Here is a 7862-nt window from a genome sequence, read left to right as displayed (position 1 = left end):
AACTGCGGGTACCTGAGGCAGCACAGGAGACCCCCAGGAAGGCAGGCAGACAGCCCCCAGCCCGGGCCAGCCTGAAGGAGCCCACCCTCGGCCTCGGCCTTGTCCTGTGTACAAAGGCAAGGGAAGCTCGGTGTTTGTTTTCCTGGGGCTGAGTCGATGCATTTTTAGCTCCTCCAGACGAGGAAGAGGATGTTTGGACGGGCAGCTGGCATCTACCTGCCCTGGAAGCTGGCTGGAATTGGAGTGAGGTCCTTCGATTCCTGGGGGGAAGGGCTGGGCCAGACGGGCCAGGAGATGTCCCTACCAGGAGCTGGTGCTGAGCCCCTCCCCACCTCGAGCCACGAAGCTTGGCTGTCCCCAGAGAGGGCTCATCCTAACTGTGCTATATAACTAGTCACCTACTGGGCCAGTCGTGACAGCCTGACCCAGAGTAGGCCTTGGGCCAAGCTCGACCTGAACTGACAGCCCACAAGGGAGGCTGGACAATTGCGAAGGGAGGCAAGAGGAGTCCTCACCCTCTGGGGGGCTGCTGCTCTTGAAGGGTTCACACCTAGAGGGGGAAAGACTGAGGCTCAGAGAGGCACGCCAGCCTCCCATGTCTCCCAGCAAGCCGGTGGCAGTGCCAACAAGTGATTTGGGCTGTGGTGCTGGAGTCCACACCTCTGTTACCTGAAGCCCCCTGTGTGGCCTGGACCGGAGCAGCCCAGCCTTTTTCATGTCTTTATGCACGCAGAGAATTATGAGACCAAAGGGAGGAAGGCATGCACAACTGGAGGCCATGGGCCCTAGGGTTCAGGAGGACCCTGGGACCTGCCCACCACCGCAGGGGTGGAAGCCATTTGTGGCCCCCTGGGCAGGAAACTACTGTGCATGAGTTAGACAGCCCTGCCAATTCAGGAGTCCTTTCTGTCCTGTTCTAAGGATCTGACTGGGAATTCTGGGAGGGATGGGGCAGGAGGGAGAGGGGGCAGGCAGGGAGCAGGCAGCCTTTAGAAGTGATTTGTCAGGAACAAGCAGTTAGCATAATGGCTAAGTCGCTGGACTCCCACGTAGTCGCCCGATTTGTCACTGCAGGGACCACAGTGAGAAGCTACCTATGCTATAACAGTCAATTTTTTTTTTTTTTTAGTTTTGCTCCAGGGCACGTGTGCCAGAGAGAGACACAGAGGTGGGGGAAGTGAACTATCACCCCCCAGCAGGATGGCCACGCTGCAGTCCCTCCTCTCAGGATTTCGGGCATGCACACCCATGCACCTGCTGTGATGTTCAAGCCACCGAGCGGGACCCACGTGGGACCGACCTGCCTTAACCTCCACGCCATCTACTCGGCCCACCAATCTTTTTTTCAGTTACGATTCTTTCTTTTTTTTTTTAAGTATATTTATTTATTCCATGAGCACCTCAGAGACAGACAACACCTTTAACAGGGTCTTGGCCTCGCTCTTCATCCGCATCTTCAGCCAGCCTCAGTGTGTGCCTGGAGTACCCAAGGGAGTCTCTGGGAAGCCACATGGATCAGCCCCACAGAGTGGCTCAGTTTCCCGCGCCTCTCTCCACCCCATATCATGTCCTTCCCAACGAAGGCTGCGCAGCACGCTCCTCGCTCCTCGGGCAGCCCGCCTCACCCCTCAGGCCTAACAGCTCGCCTGCGCCTGCACTGCTGCCGCGGTGCCTGCAGGGGGGAGTGGTCTCACCCTCCTCTTTCTGATGGAGAAACCAAGGTCTGCAGCAGCCTCACCCCATCAGGCATGTGAGGGCACAGCATGAACCTGAGTCCAGGCAGCTCGGGGCTGCATCATGCCCTGAGCCTCCACACCCACCCTGGGTGCCCTGTCCACCCGGGCCCTGCCCTCACTCACCCACAGATTATTATTATTATTGTTTTTTTAGTTATTTTTAGAGAGATTTTTTGCTATAGGGCGTATATGCTCACCAGAGAGAGAGAGACAGAAAGAGAGAAATCACCCTCCGGGGGAATGGCCACACCGCAGTCTCTTCTCTTCCATCCTCTTGGGATTTTGGGCACACACACACACACACATCCCCAGTGTGAGTTTCAGGCTGCTGGGTCCAGGACTCGAACCACCGACAACCACATGCGAGTCCAGTGACAGAAGTAACCATGACCAGTCCCTCACCCACAGAGTTTCGGCGAATCTCTGTACCTTCCTCTCACTTTTGCTGTGAATGTAAAGCTAATCTTTAAAAAAATGTTTTTTGGAGTCAAAGTATATGCTCACCAGAGAGAGAGAGACAGAAAGAGAGAAATCACCCTCCGGGGGAATGGCCACACCGCAGTCTCTTCTCTTCCATCCTCTTGGGATTTTGGGCACACACACACACACACATCCCCAGTGTGAGTTTCAGGCTGCTGGGTCCAGGACTCGAACCACCGACAACCACATGCGAGTCCAGTGACAGAAGTAACCATGACCAGTCCCTCACCCACAGAGTTTCGGCGAATCTCTGTACCTTCCTCTCACTTTTGCTGTGAATGTAAAGCTAATCTTTAAAAAAATGTTTTTTGGAGTCAAACATTGTGATTTTATGTGATTTAAACCAATGCATCAGCCCGCCCTCCTCAACCACCCAGCAGTCCAGGGGGAGGGAAATCTATGACCCCGTTTGGCAGACAAGGAGACAGCCCCGTCCTGCAGGCCCCAGTATCCCCACCTGCAGGACGGGGCTGGGTGTGGGGAGACATGCAGGGCATCCTGGAGGTGCCTCAGGAGGAAGGGGGCACCACACTGCCAGCTCACCTCTCTAGAGCCCCCTGCCTGCAAGGGGCTTACAGGCTGAGGCAGGCAGGCGGGAAGACAGACAGACAGACCAGACAGCAGTGCAAACACCCTCGGGCAGAGGTTACGTAACTCAGTAAGCAAACAGAGGGTCACCGCGGGAGTGACTAATCGTCTTAACAGTAACCATCACAGTCCCCAGCGAGCACTCCTCGAGTGCAGATGCACGTTGCTGAAGACCCAGCGCTGTCCCTGTGGTCCCGGGCGGGAGCTGGAGGCCCTGGGAGGATGGGCCTCTCTCTCACCCTTCTCCCTTCCTCCTCAGGAATATGATAGGACCCTTTTTCTGGTTCCCGGGATGAGAACAAGGTCCACTGTGTCTCAGTGCATGGCCCTGGGTGAGTTGATTCTGGAACTGCCTCCTCCGGGGATGGGGCTCACCTGGCAGACGGAAGTAGGGCGAGACCGCGCTGTATGTGAGAACTGTGGCCATTACCCCCGAGGCCGCACACCATTCCTGGGCCTCCACATGCCCCAGAGCAGCACAGGGATGACAGGGCCGTGTCAGAGGACAAAACCGAGTCTCAGATGGGTGGTGACTTCTGCTGGTTAGAGCTCGAGCCAGGTTTGAACTTAAGTCACTGGACTCCCCGCACAGTGTTCAGGGAAGGGGAGAATAGAGAAAGGAGAAAGGCAGATTCCAACCCCGTCCTGCCAACTCCGTGTAAGCGAGGTGTTTCCCACGTGGGAGCTGGTGGGGGGGTGTGGGGAGGTGAGCGTGCCCAGTTAGGTTGGTGTGATTAGGGGTCTGTGTGCACATGGGCGTCTGTGTGTGTACATGAATGTGCACAGGCCTGGGAGGAGGGGAGACAAAAACACCCCTAACAGCCAGGGTGCTGCTCATGGGAGACACCCAGGGCACACCCCTCCCACAAGCAGGCCCGTGGCCGGTATGCAGGCGCCGGGGGCTTCCCCTCCCTGAAGACCTCCACCCCTCATCTCCCGTCCATCCCCAGCTCCTTCCTGTTTTGATGGAAGGAAAATTTTCAGCTTTTTCCTTCTTTATTTTTCCAGACGGATGACTCGCTCGGGAAAGGAATTCCCCCCTCCCCAAACCACCCTGATACCTGCATATCGATGCCATAGATCCAGGCCCAGCATGCTGTACTGCCCGGATGATCACGGTTATTTCTGGGTGCTTTCCGGGGGCGGTACCCGGGGAGGGGATGTGGGGGTGCTCAGCTGCCTTCTCACAGTCCACATCCCCCTCCCGGGGCCCTCCCCACCCCCACTCGTCCTCCCTGCCCGAGTTCTGGGAGGAGGGAAGGAAGCCTGCTAAGCCGGGGTATAAATAACTCAGGTGGTTACTCAGCTCCTGAGAACACCATAACATGACTCACGATGGAATCGAGAGGAGCCTTGGGCCTCCGCCCCGGCAGGACAGCGGAGCTGCTGGGAGGGCGGGCAGGGCCCAGGCTGACAGGTGGCCTTAGACAAGCCTCTTCCCAGCTTGGCCTCAGTTTACTCGTCCAGAACGTGAGGGGGCTGGCTTCATTCCAAGGCCCTCCCTGAGCTGGGAAGACAGACAGAGCAGGGGCCGAGCTCAGAGCATTGCTGGCTCCTCCCCTCTGCCTGTCACAGGGGTGGACAGAGCGTGCCCACTGGACGCCTGCTACCACCCCCAGCCCCCATGTCCAGGGCAAGGGGCTAGGGGCTCCCTGGGCCTAGATGGGCCTTGCGGGATGGAGGTAGGGGACTAGGACAGGAGCGGAAAGGTCCTGGACACTGGCCTGCAGAGCCATGACCTGCAGGGGTGGCCCTGGGTTGAGGACGATCCTCCCCTCCTTTGGCTTTGTGGCTGCGGTGTGGGCAGGAGCTGTGGACACAGAAACAGGACACTGCAAGGAGCTCCAGCCACACCAGCCTGAGCCCAGGCAGCGAGGCTGGGCTGCTGGCCGGTCCCTGGCGCTGGCCAGCCTGGGTCAGAGGCATCCCCTGCCTATCCTCCTCACCTGAGTAGGTCCTCCGCTTCAGGCTCGTCTCCAGGGCAGCGCAGGCCTCAGCCCAGGTTGCCATGGCAATGGCTCTGGAGCCTGTACAGGCCGCAGGCTGAGCCACCTCCCTGACCACCTAGAGCTGCCAGGCCCGGTGGGGCAGCAGGGCCCTGTCTGCAAGAAGACGTCGGGTTGGGGTACTGGTGTGCTGCTGACCTAGGCTGGACATTGGGGCACAAGGGTGTCCGTGTGGCCTTGGGCCTGGGTCTGAGCCTCAGGCACCCCTGTAGACAGCAGAGGGTGCTGTCGCAGCTGTCCGGAGGTCACACAGCTCAGGGACCCCTTCCCACACTTGACCTCAAGCCAAAAGGCTGCAGCCTCAGAGCCCTACTCACCAGGCTTTGCTCTGACCCTTGGCCTAGCTTTGTCTCCGGCGAGGAGGGGGCCACCTCACCCACTGCCCCCCACCTCTGCAGGCTAGACAGCTTGGCATGGCTCAGACCCAGCCATTCAACGGGCAGCCTGCCCTCTGGCCCCTTACTAACAATGGGGACTCCAGGAATATTGTCCGGCCTGGGCTGAATCAAACACTCTAAATTTAGCCCATCTGATGCGTCCTCTGTTTCCGGCCCCTGCTGCCCTCCTTTCAAGGCGATGAGGTCACCCCAGAACTGCCTGCCCAGAGCCAGACCTGGGGGTTTCCAGGCCCAGGACGCTCTCCTGCACTGGGGGGAGCGGAGCCTCTTGGGGACCCAGATTCAGGGTCTTCCCTGCTTCTCTCCTTCCCATCTGCTCTGTCCTGCCCTGCCCCACCCGCCTGGGTTGCTGGGCTCGTAGCTGGTGCTCCTTGGCCTCCCTGGCCTCGTGCCATCCACAAGACTTTGGCCATCGGCCGGGGGGAGACCGTGGAGGGAAGCAGCAGTGAGCTCCCGGGGAAGGGTCAGGGCTCGGGCTCCTTCAGGCCTAGAGCGCTGCGTGCCCTCCCACTGGACAGCCCGGAGGGAAGGAGGACAGTCACAAGTAATCAATAAAGGAACAGAGCGATTGCCGTCGTGAGGATGCGGTAAAGGGGAAGTCAGTCCGAAATGGGATCATGAAACTGAGGTGGGTGGAGGGCCCTGCTTTGAGCAAGGGGTCAGGGAAGGCCTCTCAGAGGGGTGACATTTGAGCTGAGTCTTGGATGACCAGAAAGAACTATTCGAAGATCTGGGTGGAGCCGAGCCCTCCAGGCAAAGGAGTGGCAAGTACAGACGCCCCAGGAGGGAAGGCATCTCTGGCTGGAGGCTTGGCCTGGACGTCATTATGGCTGGAAGGAGGGAGCAGGGGTGGGCGCGGGCACTGTGGGTCAGGAAGGAGCAGGGACCAGAGAGGGGCTCGTGACATGCCCTGTGTGAGCAGCATCCCGCACGCGCCCGGGGTGGTGACCCGGGCAGTTAGCTGCTGTGTACAGATGGGATGGGGTGAGACCAGGGACGAGGCGATGGTCACAGCAATGTGGAATAATAAAAACGGAGTGTCCTAAACGATTCTCTAGAAGCACTTTCAAGACTTACCTTTGCAGTCCTCTCCTGCGTCTCTGAGGCCCAGAGAGGGCATGTGCCTCGAAGCAGAACGCTCCCAGAAGCCCTTTGACAGGAGTTAGTAAGCCGGGCTTTGCCGCCTGAAAAGTACACATCTTTTCAAGAACGCCTCATCTGAGACACTCCTCCCGGCGGCTCCCCCGAGTCTGCAGGCTGAGCTGGGGCCCCCATCCAGGCTCCTGTTGGGTGGAGGTCTGTCCTGTCTCTCACCTGGTCCCTCCCCATAGCCTGTGGACAGGTGCTCAGCCCCCCCCACAATCCTCTCCAGCCACAGCCCTCTCCCCGCACTGCTGCCCTGACATCTCCCAGAAGCCCCTGCTCTCTGGCTCTGCCAAGAATGGGTTGGCAGGGAGTTGGGGGAGGGGGGCGGCTCTGGAATGTCGCTTTCCGGTGCCAGCACCAGCGTGCCAGCCTCGGCAGAGGCCTCGGGGGTGGACGGGGATCACCAGATCTAGTCTGGAATGGGGAGGCGGGCAGCCATGCGCCACTGGGGAGGGCTGGTGGGGCCTTCTGCCGAGTCTCAGGTGGGGACATCCCCACGAGGAGCTGCCCTGGGCTCTCTGCTGACCCTGTTTTTGGGGTGCGGAGCTGGTGCCTCAGCCTCATCCACCTTCCGGGGGCCTTGGTTTACACCGGACTCTGTCAGGGAACCTATTAACCCTCCAGACTGGGTAAGGGAAGGCTTTGGGTTCAAATCCCGTCTCAACGGTGCCTGCCTCTCTGCGCCTCCGTCTCCTCACCCACTAAATGGAGACCATGCCCGGACCCCACGCACTCGTGCTTTCTATCTGCTGGTCCCCCTCCCACCACCGCAGTCGGTGTCCCCTAGCCCTGGCCACTTAGAGAGGTCGAAAGCCTCCTTCCTCTGGAATGGGAACATGGGGGAGGTGGAGCAGTGGGTGGTGAGTGGCAGGGGGGTGCCGGGTAGATCCGACAGACCTCGGTTTAAGCCCTGGCTCCTCCACTGGCTCGCTGCGTGGCTTTCGGCAAGTTACCAAACCTCTCTGAGTCTTAGTTTCCTCATTCGTCTAATGATATCAACAGCGCCCACCCTCCATGGCTATAGGGACCTAGCTGTTAGGCTGTCAGCTGATGGGCAAGATGGGGTACTGGGGGGGCCTTTGTCCTCCATGGGCTCCGGGTTGTCAGAAGCTTCTGATGAGGGTCAGGGGCAGCCTTGAGCAGCTGGAGTGAGCAGAGGGCACCAGCACCCACTCACTCGCTCATGCCTCTCTCAGACGAGAAGGTGGGGTGCTGATCGTTCTCCAGGGACCCCCCGCACTCCCAGCCCTGCCATGGTGGAGCTGGGTGAGGCCTCCATTTCCAGCCAGATGCCCTTCAGGCCTGGACCAGAGCTGCCCTCCTCCCCTGCCAGCAGGGCCCAGGCCAAGAAGCCTTTATTTTTAAACCTCCGAACAATGCCTGGCCAGGCACGGCCTGCAGAGGACAGGGAGTGTGCCTGGGAGGGGAGCCGCACTTTCTGGGCCAGATCTCCGCACCCCGAAAGGTGCAGGGGCCTCGATTCTCCCCGACGGGCACAGGCCTGCCCA

General features: G+C 59.6%; 1 long non-coding RNA gene across 1 annotated transcript; it reads left to right on the top strand.

The window, feature by feature from the left end:
- Window positions 1-1356: 1356 nt before the first annotated feature.
- Window positions 1357-6240, top strand: LOC102482242 (uncharacterized). Its single transcript, XR_334870.3, has 3 exons — window positions 1357-1721; window positions 3064-3136; window positions 3813-6240. It is a non-coding gene; the product is annotated as an uncharacterized LOC102482242 (long non-coding RNA).
- Window positions 6241-7862: the final 1622 nt, after the last annotated feature.

The sequence above is a fragment of the Tupaia chinensis genome, unplaced genomic scaffold (assembly GCF_000334495.1).
Source record: "Tupaia chinensis unplaced genomic scaffold, TupChi_1.0 Scaffold000294_5, whole genome shotgun sequence".
Lineage (NCBI taxonomy): Eukaryota > Metazoa > Chordata > Mammalia > Scandentia > Tupaiidae > Tupaia > Tupaia belangeri.
The sequence above is the reverse complement of the archived record's forward strand: the minus strand, read 5'-3'. Positions and strand labels throughout refer to the sequence as shown.